The following is a 23,339-nucleotide window of genomic DNA, read 5'->3' as shown; positions in this document are numbered from 1 at the left end:
ATATTTAGTTAAGAAAAACACTTTCAATGGAAAAATTTTAGACAACCAGTTTGGATGTCATGCATATTTTAAAACCAACATTGACATGATTCTTGGACATAAAATGATTCAAGCATAGAAACCAGAACTGTTATTACCCAGACAAGGGATTTAACTGCATACTTCCCGTGATACTTCCTAAGAAGTATGACAACTATTTGTTTTCAGCTCTGACCCAGTGTTCAGGAGTGCCTGTTTCTTCAAAAAATCTCCCCAGCCCCTCAAGCAAGAGAATGTTGACCATGAAGGCAGCAAGCAAAGAGCTCAGAAACAGAAATTCAGGACCTGAAAGCCCTCAGTTACATTACTCCCAGAGTGCTAAATACCTGGAGGCCTTTAGGTTACAGGAAGAAAGTTCAGGAGGGCTGCATCCTTTCAACAAGACTGTCAGCAGCATATTTATAACCTGGATTTCTAGTTACTGTAGACCAATAAATAGACTGATGATTTTTTGCAATTAATTATAAAGACCCTGATATAGAGAACAGAGCAGCCCCATATTAGACAGCACCAGACAAGAATGGTTTAAGACACACTGAACATAACCCTAGACCAGAGTCAGTTAAACAAAGACACAAATCCTAGCCCAACCAGAAAAGATACAAAAATATTAGTACAAAGATGTGATTGTATATCATACAGACGTCTCCTGAAGTGGAGGTATTGTAGTGCACTAGTCTGAGCAGAGTTGGCTCAGATCCCAGCTTTGGCATTTTCTAACTATTGAACCTGAGAACAGGAAACTAGCTATTGTGTGTCTCACAGTGGGACTTACTTTATTTGAAAGCCTCTACTCTGGTACCCACCAGGTTGCAAATGGACAGCAAGTAAGACCTATTTTTCTTATGTTCCTCATTCTCTTGTTGCCCTAGTTACTCCTTTGAGATGAACGAGTAAGATACTGTATATGGTTCTCATTCTGCTGTGTCACGTTCAAATAACCTTTATGTTTTCTTCCTAACCGCAGAGTTTAAAAATCTCCTCTGGTCAAAGTCAAGAAGCAGTTTGTGGAAGGATCTTCCCTTTGTATTTTCCATGAGAATGTGTGTGGTAGAAAATTCCTGAGCACATGCAGAGCACCAACTGCAAAGGAGTCTGAGAGATGTAGTTTTCAGCATTCAGACTATGAACCAATCCCAGGTATTGTCCACCAAAGTCTGTAAAGATAGGTCAAGTTGGAATGGTCACCAACTGCTGGAAAAAGATTAAGAAATTATTAGAAGTGCTAAGGAAATTAGAATCATGCTTTCAATGTCTTAAGAATTTGATTTTCCCTCAAAGATCACATAGATTGTATACTACTACCATTCTAAAAAATTATGTGTTTATTTTACATTGTATTACACTAACTGCCTGTTATGGTTTAGATATCAAATTCTCCCAAATTCCCATGTGATAAAGTGCCTTTTGAGGGGTAATGGAATCTTTAAGAGGTGAGGGGCCTAGTAGGAGGTCATTGGGGGTGTTCCCTTAAAAGATATACTAGGACCCCAATCACCTTCCTGCTCTCCAGCTCATCAGGAGCTAAGTAGTTTTGCTCCACCATGCACTCCCACCATGGTGAGCTGACTTTCCATTGGCCCAGAGTCTTGGGGCCGACTGATCATAGACTGGATCCTCTATGAGCCAAAAAATAAGCCTTTTTTTCTTTATAAGTTGATAGTCTCCAATACTTTTTTATAGTGACAGAAAGCTGACTAAAATACAGTCCTTTTACTTTTTTTATATTATAGGTCTTAAGAATGTGATTCAAGAAGAAAATTGAAAAACAACTACATGAATGCTTTATCTAGCTGTATAAGAGATTCTTTTTCACTTCATGGGTGAAAATGCTAAATCTGAAGACCAATGAGTCTTTAAGTCAAATAACTATTTTATTAGTTTTCATACAAGGAATGATGGACAACCTGTGGTCAATTATGATCAATTTAGCTTAAGCCATTTGGAAATAACCACAATTTCCTATTCAAAGTTATCTGTTCCAGAAATTATGGAATGACATTATCCACAATATGATATGAATTAGATGTCATAAACTTGAGATTTCATAACCTATGAGTAAACATTTGAGAGTAAGGCAGTTGGATTTATAAGCAGTTAAAACACAAAATAAAAATTTAAAGGCTGGTCTACAAGTTTTAGCTGGTCATTCACGTTTCCCTAATGTTTCTTTCTACTTGCCAAACAAACATCATAGCTCCTTTCCCATATCAAATGTCCTCTGCCATTTACTTAGCACTAGGACCACACAATAAACGAGCACTGCATTCTCACTTTCCAATCTCATCCTACTGTTATCACTAACAGAAATCCTTATTAAGATTGATATGTTGCTTCTGGGACCCATGACAAGCAATCATTTACATTTACTTAAATAGGGAAAAAGAAAAAAAAAACTCTACTTATAAAACTAAGGAGTGGAACACAATACCCTCACCCCTCAGAATTGTGATTATTCTAAACCCTAGGTCTTTCACATATTTTTTCTTCCCATTTATGTACACCACTTTGTCAGGTGTTTTAGTCATCATTTTTACTGCTTTGACAGAAAGACCTGACAAAACAAATTTTAAAGGAGAAAGAATTTATTTAGCCTTCAATGTTTGAGAGGACTTCATCCATAAATGGCTCTGTTCATTGTTCTGGGCCTAAAGTTGAAGCAGAAGGGCATGGTAGAGGAAAGAAGCTCAGGACTTAGCACCAGACCTCAAAGAGACTTGTTTGAACCTACAAGTGTCTAGTGACCTACCAGTTATTTGTGCCCAGTCAGACTGCAGCACCCCAAGGGCATGAACCGGTGATCTATTTCCTTCAGCCACTCTCCATCTGATTATGGTGATAGCCAGATTAATCCATATCAGTTGTCAGGTTAAAGCTTTCATAATCTATGGGCTGGAGTTGTTATTCAGCAGTAGAGTTCTCCCTACCATGTGTGAGACACTGGGTTTGATCCTCAGCACCACCTAAAAATAAATTTATTATTTTTTTAAAAAAAAGCTCTCATAATCCAATCATTTCACCTCCACATTTCTTTGCATTGTCTTACATAATAGCTTTGGGGGGATACCTCATATCTCAAACATAACCTCATGCTTCTCTATTTGTAAAGTATCTGTGAAAACTAGAAACATAAGTGCATAGTAAAGAAACGTCCCCTCATCCTTAAATGTCAACAAACACAGACACACACACACGCACATACACAAATGAATATTTGTGCTTCTTTTTTAAAAATTTTATTTTTTAGTTGTAGGTTGACACAGTACCTTTTATTTTTTTATTTTTATGTAGTGCTGAGGATCAAACCCAGTGCCTCAAGCATGCCAGGCAAGCGCTCCACCTCTGAGCCACAACCCCAGCCCCTTGTGCTTCTTAATCTCAGTTTATTCAAACAACACTCATTTTAAAGATATATCTGGCTCCTAATTTGAATGTATTCCTGAATTTATTTCATTTAAAAAAATGTGTTTACAAGGGATTCTCTCTTGGTAGTTGCAGAAATGGAAACTGGACATAGTTTCATTGGGTGTATAAAAATAATTCAAATGTCATGCAGTGTTTCTGTTTTTAATTGGACAACTGGGAGCCTGGGATGAGGAACTTTAAGTAAAGATTGCTCAGCATCAGTTGTTACATAAAGCTGCCAGAGAAGCAAAGGAACATTGTAAATGAGTCCTACTACCTCAGGTCTTAGAGAAAATTTTTAAAATGTCTGATCAGGGAAAATTAAAGAAAATTAAAAAGAATGTATGGACAAATTACAAAAGAATACATGTAATTAAGTCAAGTCATAAGGAGTTTAATGCACATTGGTATGTTGCCTTATAGAGCTATTTTCCTTTGTTTAAATATCTGCTTTCTAGTGTGTAAGAGAAAAAAAAGTAACACTTTTTGGAGCTTGCAATGTTTGCATAAGATTGCTCATAGGTTTCTTGCACCAAACCTTATAATAGCAAAGTATATTTAGTTTTATAAATTACTTATAAAGCAAAGTATAATAGCAAAGTATATATAATAGCAAAGTATACACAAAGTATAGTTTTATAAATTACTTATAATAGCAAAGTATACAATATCAAAGTATTGAATATTTCTAGTATTATGGTGGTTTACATCAAGAAATCAATGATTCTCCAAATTCTGAAATTTATTAAGATTTAAAATATGATTTTGGAGAATATTACTTCCTTAGAAGTTTCTCTGATAGTTGGGAAAATAGAAATTTTACAGGACATGAAAGCTATAAGTGTCCTTGGAAGTCATCCAAACCAATACACTTGTTTTATAGCAGAAAAACAAAAACAAAAGCAAGTTACAAAGAAATTCAGTTGATTGACTCAGGATTGGGCAATTAAGTAGCATAATTACATGTTTCAAACTTATGTGTCTAGATCAGAGTTTTACAAATAAACTTCACCTTAAAACAGTTTAAAATGTTTAATGTATTCTTAGCATATTCATCAAAAGTAATATGCATCAAGATTTTTTAAATTAGGAAAAATAATTATTATATTTTCTCAAAATATGATACATGTTTGAAATAAGAATTTAATACATCCAATAATGTATATATAACATCATACTGATATAATGCATTTTAATATGGTTAACATTTTGAAGTGATACATAGTTGCTACCAATTATTCATTGCCATTTTCATCTCTATTCATAACCCTCCCCAAACCACTTTCCCCAGTCAGAATAAATTCCAAAGTCTTTGCAATGTCCACCATTCTCACTGCTCTGAACATCTTTAGCTTCATCTTCTAACTTTCTCTTCTCCTCCCCAAGCCCACTGGACTCCTCAACCATCCTACAGTTCCAAGGTCATTAATACTACTGGCCCTTATGTTTGTTCTTTTCTTGACTCGGCCACTAGGTAGTCCATGGCTCACTCACACGGCATTACATCTGCTCTAACAACTACTTATTCGAGAGACCTTCCAGTAATACACTGTGTAAAATTTTATCCACTCATGTCATTGCACTCCAACCTCCTAAACTGCTTTATCCTGCTCTCTACACTTATCATAATCTAACCTATTAAGTGTATGTTCATTTCTTTGAGATGGAAGTCCCTCAACATCAGTTCCACAAGGGCAACTGTTTCATTTCCTGCCAGACACACAGTGTTGCTGAGAATATATATTGATTCAATATATTAGGATTTCACCTAAACTCAAACACTTCATGGAATTCGTTTTGAGAACTGCATCTTCAAGCCATTTTCTAAAATAAATAAAACAATTTCAATTTTATCTTGTTTAGTCATATTTCCACTAAACAAAACTACTCATCCTGACTAGTGATACTTAATCCATATGCAAAATATTTGAACCAAAAAAAGGTTGATATATATAAAAATAAACTTTAATTAAATTTTGATAAGAAATATTTGAACCTTAGCTAAATGGCTTAAACATATCCATGTTTATTTGTTTGAAAATGTCATCTAAATATACCCCACAATGAGGAATTATATTGTTTACCATATACATTAGCAATATTTTAGAAATATAAATACTTTATGTAAACTTAATGTCACTAATAATCCTTACCATAGGCAGATTCTGCTTCTTGTAGATATGCTCTGAAATCTTTCTTGGACATTTATGCTTTTAATAGAATAAAGCTTCTGAGCATTTAAGTATTTTGAATATTCTTGCTTCTCATCATAAATTACTATCTCAAAAGAGTTTAATTGGAATAGATTTTAACTACCAAATGTCACAGAATGGAATGATAATTTAGGAGCATATTTGTACCTTTAAATACATTTCCACTCATTATGTCCTCTATCCGATATTGCATTAAGCCACAGAAAAGGTGACTCAGACATGCCATTAAGATTGCCAAGGCTTAAAAAGCAGTACAATGGATAAAAAATGTATTACTCAAATGTGTCAAAATGGAACCCAATTATGCTTGATCTTAATAAGTCCATTACAAACTATATTAATTAATAAAGCTTGTCAATCATTAAAAGACATTGCTTAGAGATATTTAATGTGTTGGGTTATTTTAAGATATGAACAATTGAAATAAGCTGTCAGCATATGTTCAAATGACAGTCAATCAACTACTGTTTATTGAGTAAAGTGCTGAGTGAAGGACCATTATAAATATGAAGATGAATAAAGATAATTCTTGCTATAAAGGAACCAGAATTCAAGTTGACTGTTAGTCTTGAATTTTTTTTTATTTGTAATTAGGTAGCTAATCTAATTTTTAAATTTATTTTTGATTTTTCCTCTCTCATTTTTATATTGCATATGTATATTTCCTTCATTTACCAATTAAAAATAAATTATAAAACATGCTTTTCCTTTCTTTTCTACATCTACATAGTATTTTGTATTTATATATGACAGCAGAATGAATTACAATTCTTATTACACATATAGAGCACAATTTTTCATATCTCTGGTTGTATAATATTTTAAGTGTTTATTCACCCAAGCTCATAAACTGGATAGAGGAGGTGTAAGTTCAAGTTGCAGTCTAACCCATGTGACTGACAGAACAAATGTACAAAATAAAGGCTCAGACCACATCGGCATGTGATGTTCTCATTAATGTGCACCTTTCCTTGCTGAAATAAATATGAGAAGCAATAAGTTAGTGTTCCCAACTCTCAAGTAATGATTCTTATCATTTTCCGGGAATCTATTAAGGCATGAAGATCTTACACACATTATATAATTTTCAAAGTAATTCTGAGGCAGTCATTTAAAATAATTTAAAGCTGATTAAATTGATGGAGAGAGATATTAATAATTTTTGCCTAAATTACACAATTAGAAATTTTTATAAAGATCTATAAAACTCCAAAGAATATATGCAGAGCTGCTCCCCAGATATTTCATGTACAAACTCATTCACTCTCACAAAAATTTAGTGAGATATGAATATGATTTCTAAGCTCACTCAATCTTTGAAGGTCTAGCTCATTTTACTCAAATTCTTTACAGTGGCAGTTCTGTGTTCACTGATATCAAATGACCTGTGAGTTTCCACAACTTCTCTCTTTTCATCTTCTGATTGACACTTATATTTTGGGCCAGATAGAACAGAGGTATAATATAAGAAATTCTAGTTCTTCAGACACACTATAAGCATTATTTAATGTGGTAGTGATGTGATATCTCCAGAAAAGTGTAGGTCAAATTCAATCATATTCAATAAATAATCATTGTGAACTTTATTAGTAAACTTCAACTCCCTGATAATTTTACTTTCTCATGGATAGTTCCCTGAAGTATATCCCCTGAGTAATTTTATAAACCTATACCTTGAAAATTGTTCTATGCAATAAAAAATTTTAACTATGAAGTAAACACATTAAATTACTCATATTTTCCATTATATCAAAAATTAAATTACTCATGTTTTCCATTATATCAAAACAATCCAGCTGTTATATTAGTAAGTGTACTAAAATGTATAATTATATATTCTAATATATATGTTGAACACATATACATTCACTCACATATTTTCAAAAGTTACCTCAACTTTTTAAAAAAAAAAAACATGGTAGTTGTCAATTGACTTTTATTTTATTTATTTATATGGCATGCTGAGAATCAAACCCATTTCCTCATGCGTGCTAGGCAAGCACTCTGCCACTGAGTCACAACCCCAGCTCCTATATGAGCATTTTTAAGATAATGCAATTTAAAATAGAGTTGTAAGTTTCATAGTTTAATAAAATAACAAAAGGCATGCTTTATACGGGTCTTTGTGACATATGTGTCATTAGGTAGAAAACAAGAATGATGAAGGAAGTCTTGAGACTCAGAATGTGGGTCCAGAGCCTAATGGTTCTTTGAGAAGCGTTCATTCCTTTCTCTAGGAATCCTCCATTCTCTGATACCCTAAGCCAGCAGATACACAGTATAAAAAAATGGCTTAACATGAAATTCTAAGATACAAGAGCTAGTCATCCTAGGGGCTTAGTATGGGCCAGCAGCACTCTAGTCTTTGAGACATTGCCTGTCAGGTCCTACTATGGTTTCACTATTAGATGTCTCAAAAAGCTCACATGTGAGACAATGCAGGAAAGTTTAGCAGTGAACTGACTGGGTTATGAAAGCCTTAACCTAATCAGTGAGTAATCTCCCCTGATAGGGAGTAACTGAGTTGTGACTGTAGGCAAGTTGGGTGTGGCAGGAGGAGGTGGGTACTTGGAGGTGTGCTTGTGGGGTATACATTCTGTCCATAGCAAGTGGAATCTCTGTGTGTGCTTCTCAGTAGCCATGTCTTGACCTGAATTCTTCTATCATATCCTTCTGCTGTGATGTCGTGCATCCCCTGGAGTCCTGAGGAATGGAGTTCACCATCCATGGTAAGAGACATCTGAAACTGTGAGCCCCCAAAATAAACTTTTCTCCTTTAATTGTTCTTGTCAGGTCTTTTGGTCTCAAGAATGAAAAAAAAAAAAACAACTAAAACAGTTCCTTCTGACAGCATTGGAAAAGCAGCCCATCCTTCATCAAGGAACAAAGAAGGAAATATAAAAGGAATTTATTTCCAGGTGTAGTTCTTGGTTCTCCTGTTAGAAAGTTGAGGGCACCTTGTGGACTGAGTGAAATGGTGGCTGCTGTACTCAGCTCAGGCTGCCATAACAGCATACCACAGACTGTGGGACTTAAACAACAAAAATTCATTTTCTCACTGAGAATTCCAAGATCACTTTGCCAGCCAACTCAGCTTTTCATGGTGGTTTTCTTCCTGACTTTGGATAACCATTTTTTGCCTCTATCATCACATAGTAGAAGCAGGCAGGAGGGAGAGAGGAGAGAGAGGAGATAGAGAGACAGACAAAGAGAGGGAATTTTGGAGGCTCTTATTATAAATACACTGATCCCACTGGATCAGAACTCACCTTTTGACCTCACTAAAACTTAATTAAAGGTTAAATAAATCCACTCAACCCACAGAAATATGGTAAAAGATGATAAATAGTTGTTTTAATCCACTGAAATTAGAGAAAATTTTTTACAGTAATAGATAACTAGATACCCCTATTCCAATTTGTCATGTATATATAATAATATCAGACCTGGCCACCACATGGGTGACTGTGTCCATGAAGGAACAATTCAAAATTCCCACTCTTCTTTGCGAATCCATTTTACCATCTGTGAAACATCATAATAGGACTAAGTCAGATTTTTTTTTAAAGAGAGAGAGAGAGAAAAGGAATTTTTTAATATTTATTTGTTTAGTTTTTGGTGAACACAACATCTTTATTTTTGTGTGGTGCTGAGGATGGAACCCAGCGCATGCCAGGCAAGCATGGTACAGCTTGAGCCACATCACACAACGAGGATTTTTTTTTAAATTGTATTGATTAAAAACAAATGACACTCTGGGGGATAGCTCATGTCATTGCAGTTAGATGGTGGCTGGGGTTGCAGTCATCTGAAGACTAGACTGTCCTGGTCATCCAAGATGGCAGCCTCTTGTGGCTGGCAGTAGTGGTTGTTGGTCAATCAGTATGCCTGCATGTGGTCTCTCCTCTTGGCTTGTAAATCTCATAGCACGTTGTTTGGTTTCTCAGATGGAACAAGTCAAGACTAAGTGATCCAAATGGAAGGATACAGAAGCTGCTAGGCCAGTTGATGGCTGAACCCAGAATGGACACAACTTCTTTTCTGCCATATTCTAGAGGTCTGTGTAGTTGTAGATCACCAGGATTCAAGGAGATTAAAAAGACTTCATTTCTTGGGAAAGCAGCAGAAAGTAGGTGACAAAATCACATTGTGGAAGTGCATGTGGGGTGAGAGATATTGCAGATTTCTTTGAAAAGGGGTAAGACCTTCTGATATGCCATCTTTTATTATCTTCCTCTAAAAGAATTTGCAAACATTTGTGGTAACCTGCTGTGGGAAGTGAATGAAACTGTAGCCTTTCCTCTCCAACTCTGACAGTCCTGGGGACAGGAGGAAGAAGCATCTTAGTTTACAGAATCATAGAAAGGGTGAACAATGCTTCACTCTCTGGCAAAGCAGGAGTATTAAATATTTTTAAAAATATTGGTTACTGGAGCAAGCATGTACATACTAATAATGGAATTTTTTAAAACTTGTATTTTGGAAATGTTCATAATAAAACATCCTGTACTTGAAATTAAAAAAAAAGTAAAGCCCCTCCAAACATTGTCAAATAGCAGATTTGTCAAATAGTCAAATTTAGAACTTCATTACATGAATGTGGGAAAACACAAACATTCAACCCACAGAAGGAACTAAATTAATGGATGGGGGGAAGTTGTGTGAAGATGGAGGTTTGGGATTTCCTACTAGTTGGAACTGTGGGAGCAACAAAAGTCATAGAAATCAGAGTTATAACACTGTATTAGCATGGCAGGAAAATAGTATTACCTATACTATCTACATATTTACAAAAATTAAACAGACTTCAAAGTTATTAATTATAAGTTGATGAAATTAAACAGGTATTTATACAAATAAGTCTATTTAACTGTAGATAAAATACATAATGGGTTTTATAGTAATCCAATGTTTTCATTTGCATTAGGCTTTTGTTGTTGTTGTTAATCTGGAAATAGATTCTAAGAGTAGTACATTAACAAAATATTTTAACATTCACCCTTATAAAATGATAATAAAGGACCAGAATTACTAAGGAAGTAAAGACCTGCTTATTGTAAAAACAGACTAATTTTCCATGTTTATCTTTTCAGTATAACATCATCCATCATTGTTAGAAATCTTATGACCATGTGCCCACCAGTTAATTCATTGACATGCAGACCTTTGACATTTTTATTTTTCTTCACATAATCTTTCCATTCCAAATTGTCATAAACAGTTTTATTGGTGATCCTATCCTTTGAAGAGCATCTTTTCTCCCCCATAATATAATGAAAGTAAAGACAGATTACTGCCCAGAAAAGGTGGAAATACCCTGAAAGCCAAGAATGAATAAAATGATCTCAAAGAAGGAAAAGTGAAAAAAATACAAATGCTTTTTATAAAAATGTTTAGCTTTCTATAAAGTACTTGAATTCTATATAAATAAAAGAATTAATTATACATAAGTACAAACAAAACATTCAAATTAAATTTTTTTCAGGATCTATATATCCTAATATCTTCTACGTGGTCATTAAAGATGAATATCAAATTTTTTTAAAGTTAAAGGAGAAAGGTAGAAAACATAATGTCATTTAATATTCAACTAACATTGTCACCTATGTCAATCCTGTTTTGGTAATAATCATCAACTATATAACAAGAGAATTTCTATTCCAATGTTACATAATATTCTATTTTTTTATAAATTTTACGGAATCAATGAAATAATAATAACAGAAGTATCATTATAATAATAGAAATATCATTTATTATAGATAAATAATATTTATTTCATATTACTACTAAAAAATTTCAAACTTTTTATTTAACTTTGCTTGTGCTAATTTTACTAAGTGTAACAATTATAAGATTTTCCTTTTATGTGCTTCAACTTACTTAAGACACCATATGCCGTGTGTATCTTACTCTGGAACCATGTTTATAGATTTTGTGCTCCGGCCCTAAATAACACTTAATGAAACTAAAATATGTGCTTTGCATTTGGCTAGATGTATACAAGGGTTATACTTCCATTGTACATGATTTTGAAAGAATATATAAAAAAAAACATTTTCTAAGTATAAATACTTTGTGATTTTTCTAGGTATAAATATTTTGTAATATTTATGAGCTGAACACAATGAAGATGGGATGATTCATTGAGCTTTGGTATTTTGAGGCTAAGAAAAAGCAAAGATAAAATAAATAAATAAAAGAACTCAAACCAAAGATTTATACTCTTACACTTATCCACTGAAATAAAGACACATCATAATTCAAATATGTCAGTTGACAAGAAATAAGCTTACACTTACAAAAACTGACAATATATTTATCTTAGAGAAGTGTAAATTAATTAAAAGTTTTAAATATGCTCATAATTATCCTTGACAGCTTCTTAAATGACTTCCAGTTATCCCTGCATAGGGTATTAGTACTCTTTGGTAATCTTTTGAGTATGGAGTGGACCTAATGATTTGCTTCTCAGGAATTAAATACTGCAAAAGTGATGTAGTCCCAGCAACTTGGGAGGCTAAGGCAGGAGATGATGAGTTTAAAGCCATCCTCAGCAATTTATCAAGGTTCCAAGCAACTTATTGAAACCCTGTCTCAAAATAAAAAATAAAAAGGGCTGGGGATGCGGCTCAGTGGTTAAGTGCTCCTGCATACCAAACAAAGAATCAAACAAACAAAATTTTTAAAAATGGTGTGGTACTACCTGTAATAATAGATAATCATTTTTAAAAAAGTGTCCTAATGTCTTGGAGCTTCTTTTGCTCATTCTGATGAAGCCAGCTGCTGTGTTTTGGCCTGTCCTATGAGGAGTCCACATGGCTAGCAGCATCAATAGCCACCAAGGAACGAATTACCTTACTCAGCCTGTGAGACATGAACCTGATCAACAGTCACTGAGAGAGTTGGAAGGGGAGCCAACCCATATTCAAGCCTGAGATGATGCTTCAGCTCAACTCTTGCATTGCAGCCTGTAAAAGAAGGATCCACCTAAGTCACATCCATATTTTGGATCCACAAAATCTATGAAATAATATGTGTGTAATATTTTTAGCAATTAAATTTTGAATAATGGCATACAGCCATTGATAGCTAATATAAATAATATTTTACGTTAGAGTCAAAATAATGTTCTATTTCACGAAATGGTTATAATCTGCCATTTTTCAATATTTCTATTCTCTAGTCCTTTGTTACAAAATCTGAGAATTTGGGAAGAATGTAAATATAAGATTCTTTATTATTATTTCTTTGTTTAAATTGTATCTCACTTACTTCATTGGATTACTAAATTAATGCCTAGATTTGATATTAAATTAGTAAATAAGAATTGTAAATATTACATCATACATGCATAGACAAGTACCTAGCTCAGTGCTGTTCACTATTAAAAATGTTAGAGGAGGAAACAGATGTTTGTAGGGGATGGAATGCAGGGAAAGCAAGCCTGGAGTCTCAGCTTAGCTACTGTTTATTGGCCCATTTGGGATTTTCAGATGGACAAGAGGGGAGTGCTTGGGGGCTAAAGTTTTCATACACTCCAATAGAAAATGTTCAATCTCTCAGCATCTTTCACAGATTTTTATTTTGTTTATACCAATTTATAAATTTTGTTCAAGATCAATTCTTAAACTTTCTGTAGGAAAATGTTTAGTATGTCAGAATAAAAATAAAAGTGTGAAATACACATTCACAGCCATACATTTTCAAATTTAATAAGCACATGATTTTGACAGGGCTATAATTTGAAAATCTGAAAACAAAGGTGTGGAATGATGAAGGAGCACATACTCTGAGTTTTGTATATTAAAATTCAAAAATTTAGGAGCAATAGAGAATACTGATATGAAGCATCATTTTGCCAAATTATCATAATAGATTAAAGATATTGGCAAATCTTTTGCTACTCCTTTCATTGAGAGTGCAGGAAAAATTCATTTCCCCTTTAAACAAGCTGGATTAATTAATTAGCTTGGCAAGTGGAATAGGGTGAATTGGTCTAGGATTTTCAAAGAAGAAAGGGCTCTTAGCTTTCACCAAAACCTCTTATAATGCCAACAACTATATGAAGCCAGCAGCTACTTAAGAAACTCTGAAACCCTGAGATCATATAGTGAAGAAGCTGCAGGTAGGTCAACAGTGTGAGCTGAGTCTAGCCTTACAGCTATACACATTGTGTGGGTGAAGTCATATTGGATGCTGCAGACAACTCTTAGCTAATTGAGTGTTATAGAGTAATGACATTAGAAGCCGAACAATTACCCAGCTGAACTCTCCCCCTAATTCTTGATGGGTCATAATAAAATGGTGGTTGTTTTAAGCTACTTAACTTTGGAATAGTTTGTTACATAATAATCAATAACTGGAAATATCAACATACTTGCCTAATTTATTAACATAGTAATTAATTTATTAATTAAATAACACCCCCAAAAAGAGAAAAAACATTTTGCAATATTATCTAGAAGTGACAATTAAGGCTTCTCAAATACATGAGATTAAAAATGTCATTGGAGATCTAGAAGAAAATCACAATAGATAAATAAATAAGACAACGGTAGTCTGTTCAATATGCTAATTGTGTGACTTTAGAGAAATTCTATATTCTGCTTGAATTCTATATTCTGCTATGTAATTAAATATGAAAATGAATAGAAAAACGTGTGAATACAAAATACATATGTGCTTGTGTTATGATTATTATATTTGGATATAGAAGTTATGAGTTAAAGAATACATTCATTTTGTTGTTCCATGTAGACTGCTACATTGAATGAAAAAAATTTCATGCCTGCTTCTAATAGACAGGATAGACATAAATAACCAGATCAAGAATGTTCCTGAAAAGATTCATAGCTCTTTATATAGCATGTATGTTAGTACAGAAATAATAACCCCCTGACCCAAGACGAGAAACATGAACATATCTTTCTTCAGGTTGATACTGAAAACTAACAAAGGTATTAGTTTGGTGTACAAATTCCTACAGCATTTTCTTTTTAAAAAACCTCAGTTCACAGAACTATCTTGTATACTGAGTAGGACCCTATGATAGATATATTCAACTTGATAAAACTCTATTGATGATTTTCCATAGTGATGCATAAACATGGTTTTCAAATAAAGGAAAGAAAAACCTAGGCATATAGAAGATTTAATGAGAAGGATCCATCTGGTAGCTGCTTCAATCACAGTTTTTCTTAGTGGCAACCACATTTACTTGTTCATTTCTCAAATCTTTTTGTGTTTCCCTCATGTCCCCAATATCAGGCTTATACTACTACTTCATGATTTATGTTTCTTGGATAATGAAGACATTTAGACATTTTCTGTTGACAGTTTTTCAGTAATGATTAGTGATGAGAGATAGATTGTGTTTCTCATACTGTTCCATTCCCTTGCCTTTCTCCTTAATTATTCTTAGTTTCTTAATTCTACTATTCAAATTCAAATGGTACACTTAATTTTTTTATCCTTAAATAATATTAAATTTTAATACAAAATACTTACAAAATCCTGATTAACTCAATTGCAACAATTCAACATAATATTTAATAATTTTCTGAAAATGTATCAGTTTTAAAATTAAAGTTTTTAGGTATTTTTAAAATTATTCACATGTGATGACATCAGTTTTCCAGAATGTACTGATCAGATATGTGTATTTTAATCCAGATCATTTCCTTTAACACCCAGTAAAAATTTTTTTCAGTGAGGTGTTTGAAATATATGTATTTTAGAAGAATCATATTGGAAAAAAAAATAAAAGAGATTTTACACTGAAGAAAATTCCTCGGTGTGGCTTGTTAAGAAAATATGTCTCCTCAGTCTCAGAGGCTGGCACATCATAGTGTGATACTTTCTCTCTACTTGTATGAATCAGCATGATGCCTCAGCACAGGAAATCTATAATGTCATAATGTTCCTTAAATACCACCAAAAAGGTAATTTTCAAGTTAAGAAAGAAACAGGCACTTTTTGTTAGGAAAAAAAATAATTAAAATATGTTTAAATGTTTTTATTTTTATAGTAATTAACAATAGACAAAATGCTTAAGGTCATCTCTACAGAATTAAGTATTAATTACAGAATTTGCACAATGAAAGTGTTTTTGTTTTTTTCCTTATTCCAATTACCTTGTTTGCTTCCCAGATGTTATGGTTTAGATATGCAGTGTCCTCCAAAATACTCATGTATGAAACAACACAAGAACATTCAGAGGCTAAAGTATTAGATTATAAGAGATGTGGCTTAATCAGTGAATTAATCCACCAATATGGATTAAGTGGGTGGTAACTCTAGAAGGAAAAGTGTGGCTGGAGGAGGTAGGTCACTGGAGCCTGCCTTTGTGAATTATATTTTGTCCCTAGTGAGTAGACTTCTCTCTCTGCTTCCTGATTGCCATATCCCCTTCTTACCCTTCTGCCATGATTTTCTACCTTACCTTCAACCCAGAGTTATGAACTCAGAAAACCATGGATTGAGACCTCTGAAACCCTGAGTCAAAATAAACCTTTCCTTCTCTACATTGCAACAAATAGCTGATTAAAACACCAAATAAAGTTTCTTCAACAATCTGTAGAGATATACCCTTCTTTTCTTTCACATGAAAGGTGAACATTTAATTTTGAATAATTAAAGATAAGGCTTTGTCCATATTACATTCAGTGGTTAATATTTTTCCTTCTTTTCAGTAGATAGAGGCAAATGTGTTTCTATTTGTTGCTCACAAAATGAAGATGAGTTTCCTTTGCCAGATTTTCTTTCTGAGCTTTTAAATGCATGACTAAAGATAGTATCTTCTTGGAAAAGTTATATGTGTTTGATTTCTCATCTACCTGTGGTGAAACTCTTAAACATTTCTCTTGTTTTAGTTTTCAAATAATATATTTCCTTAAATATTTCTGTTATATCACCATTTCACACATGTTTTATAAACAAAATAATTTCCAGTTTTTAATTTAATTCATGAAACTTTAGTATCTAGCAATAAAACACATTATATGTCCTGAAAATATTCTCATTAAAAACACCAAAGTAAGATAAATGATATGGAATAGTCACAGTTTAAATGTGTAAGTAGATCACTAATAATTAAAATAACTCTATTTGGGGAGATTCACAAATCTTCCAAACGATGTCACATGACAAAGAGAAAAACTCATCCCTTGACACATAGAATTAAAACTATAAAACACAAAAGATGCCAGGGAGATTTTAAACAGTGACAGAAAGAAATAAAAGATGACCAGGACTAACACCAGAGTTTTGAAAAGTCATTTTCAAGAAAGAATAAATAATACCTTTCAACCTATGAGAAAAACAATAATTGAAAACCTATAATTTTGTACATGGTCAAAGTATTATTATAGAAAAAAGCAGCATATAAACATTCGCAGAGAGGTAATATTCAAATCTGAGAAAAATCTCAAGCATGTCTTTCAAAAGGAAAACAAATACTAAAGGATAAAAATGAGTTATAAGGAAGAAAGATCTTCAAGGCAATAATACATTAATTTCAATGCAAAAAATAAGAGAAATGTGTGATTCTGGGCAAAAATAAATGTAAAAATATAGGAAAAACATCCTCCCATATGCACACTGACATAAAGTTTCACTAGCTATACCGGCATCCCCTACCCAATCTGTAGACATGAAATTTGTCATTCATATTAAGGATATAGAAGAGATTTCAAGTGATATGAAAATACAATGACTTTCCCTATATGGATGAATGTAAAATTTGTATGACTTGGAAAATTTCTTCTAATAGTAACTGAAGAAAAAAAATATCATATAACAAGTAGAAAATGTTTCATCAGAACTTTCAAATCTATCCCCCAAAAATAATTTAATTTTAATTGTCAAAACATTCAAGAAATTGATAAGTACAAACTAAATAAGCCTTTTAAGAAAAGTAAGGGAAAGCTGTTACCAAATTAATTCTGTTAATACTATGTAATAGAAAATGTTTCTTGAAATAGCCAATTAGCTGATTGTTGTTGATCAGCAGTTGGATTAGAAGTTTATACTAGAATGTAAATCAACACACTGCTTACTTCCCTGAGAGAGGTTGGCTTCGAATGTCATTTCAACTAAATTGGCATGCTTAGTTATGTAGTTGATTTACAAAGGAAGGAAGGAAGGAAGAGAGAGGGGGAGGGAGGGAGGGAGGGGAGGAAGGAAGAAAGAATGATGAAAGTGGAGAAGGAAGCAGAGAGGGAGAGAAATGAAAGTAATCCAATAATATGAACAAAATACAGCTACAGAAAATTGAAGGAAGAGGAAACGTGATTTGTGTGTAAAAATATTTAATCTCAACAGTAATATGAGGATTGCAAGTTAAAACTACTATAAGAAACCATTTCACACTAAGAGATTGGGAACGTTTAAGTCTGACAATAACATGTTTTGACAAGGATATGGAGCAAAAATATTTCTGTGTCCTGTTATTGGGAATTTAAATGAATACAACCAATTTGAAGAGTAACTTTATGATATCTAGATAAACTTAATATGTATGTGTGTGTATATATATATATATATATTTTTTCAAAACCCAACAGTTTTTCTCTAAAGAGGCAGCTGTACAAGGCCATATGCTCATAGAATCACTTATAATAAAGAAAATTTAGCAGCAACCTTTAAATTTTTATATTTAAAGGTAATTTATATTTACCTTTATATTTTCATAAAGTAAAAAGGTTCATACATAAGTGTGTGTATATTTATATGTATATACACACATATATGTAGAATTTATTCAATATGTGTGAGATGGATGATCATTAGTAAGATAGTCAAGGTGTATTATTCTCAAAATGACATTGAAGAAAAATTAGCAATTTGGAAAACAATATAGACAATAAAACATTTGAATGGATTTTAATAAAATAGATATAAAGTATATTTTAGAAATAAAGCATAATGTAAGTTCTTACCAAACTGTAAGAATACTGAATTAAGCAAAATGATTACTATTTAGAGAATATTTCAATGGAATTGAAATATTTTATTTCTTAAGTGATTGAACCACACTTATTCTTTTAAATATTTTAAGACTACAATTTTTGAACAAAATTGCCATCAAATTATGCAATATTACACATATTGAGCTCAATTCAGTGGAAGTGAGAAAAGTTGGTAATATTCTAATGAAGAAAATGTTGATATTAAGTGGACTATGTATATGGGAAGGATCTTCTGAAAATTTCATCTGCCTAGTAACAGGAGTCTAATTATTGTGCTGAATCAGAATTTCAGTAGTAGAAGCTGACCTTTATGAGAGGAAAAAATCTGCTTATGACTAAAGCTATTGAGATCTTCAGGAAGACAAATAAAACAAGATTGAGAATAATGGAATTTGAACCTTCAAACTTGATCTCAGCTAAGCTCAGCTTTATTAATTTCAGCACTTACAAAACCTACAGTACTAAAACTCAATATTTTATATGTATGCTGTATCTCTTTAAGTCTTTTAAAATGTTTTTACAAAAATTTCAATGAGAAAATTATTAGTATCTACATGTATCTGCATGTTTGTGTGTACATACATATGTATTATATAAGCACATATGTGTTTACTTTCTAAGAATGTCTAAGAGTACACAAAATTGTGAAATTAACTAAAATACATGAAAACAGAAAAGTTAACCCACAAAATTGTGAAATTAACTAAAATACATGAAAACAGAAAAGTTAACTAAGTTAGAGATAGAATACCTCTGTAAGTAACCTAAATCAGATCCTGTAACATTTGATTCAAATGTATGATATGTCAAGATCATTGTATTGTCATGAGCAACTAATTAAAAAAAGAAAAATAAATAAATAAATAAATAAAAAGAGTAGAAAAGAGGAAATGAATATCAGTTCTGCCTATTTAAGCAAAGTTTCTAAAATCATCTGGTGCACTCTATACATTGCTAAGAAATCCATATGTAGTAGCATTTATAAATCTTTTACACAGTGTTTAATAAAATCAGTAGTTTTTAACCACATTATCACTGAGAGAATTGAGCCCAATGTAGGGCAAATATATGATCTTAGTTCTGGATAGAAACTATGTGTCACATTGTTAGTTGGAATTACCTACTGGTATTCCCAGGACAAAAGGTCTTGTCAGGGCATTGTTTCATCAGAATCTTCATCATCATTAGTACTACCACCACGATTAACACAAAAAAAGTTATGTACAATTTAGAAAACATTTAAACATGCTTAATAACTCTTATGTATGAGTGTGTGTGTGTCCAGGTGGATGGATAGGAAATATCTTTTTAAATTATTTTTGATCTGAGATGGATTGTATTGTTCTTGCAGCAGGATTGACTGACAGGTCTTTTAAGCAAGAAATCAGTAGTTACTTATACCTTTTGACAAAGTCAGTCTAGTTGATTTGAGGAGAGTAGTTTGTAGAGGAAACTTAAAGAGTCTCAGCTGACAGATGATGATGGTTTGTACTTAGTTGGAAAATAGTTACCAAAGATGTTGATTTGAGATTTACTACCATGTAAAATGATATCTAGAACCATGGGATTTAAATGACAACACCTAAAACATAGGAATTGAGTGGAAAGAGAAAAAGTGAGGGATAGGATCCTAGTGGGTACTCCACTACTTACAGGATGATTCTAGAGTGAACCTCCAATAATGGTGCATCATCTTTAATGGAGGATGGTGTGGAGTAGCCAATTAAAGTGTTCTAAGAGGTAGATAAGAGTTGGATAATTTTAATACTGCTTTTTATCTACGTCCTTGGAAAAGTAGCAACCATTGTCTGATGTCACAGGTTCTGACTTTCAAAATACTGCTAGTCCAATGAGGTCCACATTGTTCTGGGAACAAAGCTTTCTACTTTGTATTCAGGGTATTTACAACTAGATACCACAGCATTTCCAATGTAATTCACTTAGAATTGTAACTGCCTGGGTTTTACTTCTTAATAACTTTAAGTCCAATGATGAGTCCTAAAATTTTTATTTCAAGTATTACTGTATAACACATGAGAAAATTTTCAATTAATATTCCATCAACAGCTGGGGGTATGGCTCAGCAGTTCTCACCTAGCACATGTGAGGCCCTGGATTTGATCCTCAACACCACATAGAAATAAATAAATAAAGGTATTATGTCCAACTACACTAAAAAATAAAGATTTTTTTTTAAATCATTCTATCAAAAGTTTTGTGATGTGTATGTGAAATTTTATTTCTTATTTATATATCAATTAAATGATAACCTTTAACAACGTAATTCCTTCTGGAAGAATTTGTGCATAAATAAGAAAATAGGCAAGTAAATAAATCTGATTCTCATTATCTGTTCACACATTTTGGGTATATTGAATTTGTTAATGAGATTTATTTTCTTTAATATAATAAACTGTAATTTAGATAAGTATTTCATTACTATTATAAAAGTAATTATGGGCATATTAGTTTGTTTGGGCTACCATAACAGAGTGCATTAGACTGTGTGACTTATAAACAACAGAAATTTGTTTCTCACAGTTCTAGAAATACAGAAGTCCAGGCTAAGGCACCAGGCTTGCCTGATGAAGACTTGCTTCCTCATTGACATGCCTTCCCACTGCATACTCACATGGGGAAAGAGCTAGCTCTCTGGGGTCTCTCTGGTAAGGATAGTCATCCCATTCACGAGGTTAGAGTCCTCATGACCTAATGCTATCATATTAGCAATTCAGGGAATCCAACATTCAGACCATAGCATATGTAAGTATAAAGAGGGTAAGATCATATCCTTATCTTGATTATTTGTCTCTGTTTATATCAAATGTACAGTATCATTGTAATATTTTATAAATTTGAATAAATTTTTGATACAATTAGCAATCCTACTTTTAAAATTTGATCCAATGATATTATTCTTTTATAATATAGTAGACACCCCCCACCACCACACACACACACATACATAAATAATAAACCATCATGGCACACGTCAATGTGCTGAGAGGTAAACCACACTGAAATGATTTATTTTATTGAAGTTTAGATATAAATTGATAGAGCACTGATAAAGCACTCATTAAATGTCTATGCTTTTACACCTCCTTCAATTCATCTGACACTTCAGAATATCACTATTGCAAAGATTATGGTTGGATAAAACTCTGCAAAGTCTGAAGTGTGCTCTGTATAATCTTCCTTCTGATTCATTTAATGTAACCTTTATGCAGTTAATTAAAGATAGAACATGTTGACATGGAGAACGTAACATGATTCAATTGAGAGTGTTGCATATTATTAATGTTTAATATCTTTCTCTTCAGGCAAGAGCCATACTTGCCTTGCTAGACTAAAACTCTTATAACACTCCAAACAGTATGTGTGTGTGTATGTGTGTGTGTATATATATATATATATATATATTTGTTTTTCTAATTTAAACAAGCATTTTATAGTAATTTAGGAACTATAGTTGTTAATTTAAAACTATGAGTTTAAAAACTACCATTTATTATGTGTATAATATGTGTAAAGTGAAAGTTTATTGCATGCATTATTTCATTGACTCCTACCAATTCTATAAGGTAGATGCATATCATCAAAATTGGTATATGAGAAATTTGAGTCACAAGTTTAATAACATTGTTACCAAGTTGGTAAGCAGACCACAAATCTAAATCAATATCAACATTACTTTAAAAAATAATCTTTTGTGTTTGCATGATTTTTGAAACAAATACTCTGCCAGGAGAAGAAGTTAAACTTAAAAAAAAAGAAGAAGAAAAAAGGAGAGGGAAGCTTGTTAAAAGTATAACTGCGTTTGTGTATAGTAATAGTAAAAAAATAAAGTACACCAATTAATGTTTATTAACATCAAATTTAATGTTAATTAAATTGACCTATATTTCTAGATTACAATTGTTAAGGGAAAGATGAATTGCTAATACAGTCACCATTATAACATGGTTGAATCTTTCTGTTAGTATAAAGTTAGTTTTAGTAGTAGTTGAATGTCCATTAAAACAGATGATAATAACAATATTGTGTATTTTAAACACTCCCTATAGCCAGGGCAGTGGCACACACCTGTAATCCCAGTGGCTCAGGAGACTGAGGCAGGAGGATTATGAGTTCAAAGCCAGCTTCAGCAGAAGTGAGGTGCTAAGCAATTCAATGACACCTTGTCTCTAAATAAAATGCAAATTAGGACCCAGAATGTGGCTCAAAATCAAGCATCCCTGATTTCAAACTCTGGTATCCAAAAAAAAAAAAAAAAAAAAAAACCTCCCCTTAGTGTTTTTTTCAATTTTTTCCCACCGTTTAAATAGTCAGAATGATTACTAACCCCATTTTTGAGATAGGATCTTTGTGGTTCAGAGATGTTAATCGTCCAAGGTCACATATCTAGAAAACAAGAGACCAAATGTAAATATGTAAGCTGTGTGAGTCATATATATGCGTGTGTGTGTGTGTGTGTGTGTGTGTGTGTGTGTGTGTGACAGGTAGGTGCCTATATTAGGTGCCTATATGTTTGTATGTATATATATATATATAATATATATGAGTGTATGTATATGAATGCATATATATATATATCAGTATGAACCAGGAAGTGAGCCTTCACCCAATGCCTCGATTCAAGCCTCCAGAATTATGAGAAATAGGTTTTGCTGTCAAAGTCACATGGTCTGTGGTATTTTTCTTATAGCAG

The 23,339-nt window shown here is 32.6% G+C and overlaps 3 long non-coding RNA genes across 6 annotated transcripts in view; 1 reads left to right on the top strand and 2 right to left on the bottom strand.

Moving 5' to 3' along the window:
• LOC144374443 (uncharacterized) overlaps positions 1-11,016 on the top strand; it is a 65,610-nt gene extending 54,594 nt beyond the window's left edge. For 2 of the 4 annotated variants that reach the window (XR_013433839.1, XR_013433840.1), the window contains exons 5-7: positions 1,007-1,179; positions 1,773-8,386; positions 9,605-11,016. This is a non-coding gene — a long non-coding RNA (uncharacterized LOC144374443). Of the gene's footprint in view, positions 1-1,006; positions 1,180-1,747; positions 8,387-9,604 lie in introns of all 4 variants that reach the window. The other 2 variants (XR_013433842.1, XR_013433841.1) reach the window with 2 other exon arrangements.
• On the bottom strand, positions 540-2,906 carry LOC144374445 (uncharacterized). Its single transcript, XR_013433844.1, has 2 exons — positions 2,789-2,906; positions 540-1,233 (listed from the first exon to the last, which is right to left on the bottom strand). It is a non-coding gene; the product is annotated as an uncharacterized LOC144374445 (long non-coding RNA).
• On the bottom strand, positions 9,243-23,139 carry LOC144374444 (uncharacterized). Its single transcript, XR_013433843.1, has 3 exons — positions 22,974-23,139; positions 12,515-12,628; positions 9,243-9,976 (listed from the first exon to the last, which is right to left on the bottom strand). It is a non-coding gene; the product is annotated as an uncharacterized LOC144374444 (long non-coding RNA).
• Between the last annotated feature and the right edge of the window lie 200 nt (positions 23,140-23,339).

The sequence above is a fragment of the Ictidomys tridecemlineatus genome, unplaced genomic scaffold, assembly GCF_052094955.1.
Source record: "Ictidomys tridecemlineatus isolate mIctTri1 unplaced genomic scaffold, mIctTri1.hap1 Scaffold_70, whole genome shotgun sequence".
In the NCBI taxonomy this organism is placed as follows: Eukaryota; Metazoa; Chordata; class Mammalia; order Rodentia; family Sciuridae; genus Ictidomys; species Ictidomys tridecemlineatus.
This window is presented reverse-complemented; position numbering and strand designations above follow the sequence as displayed.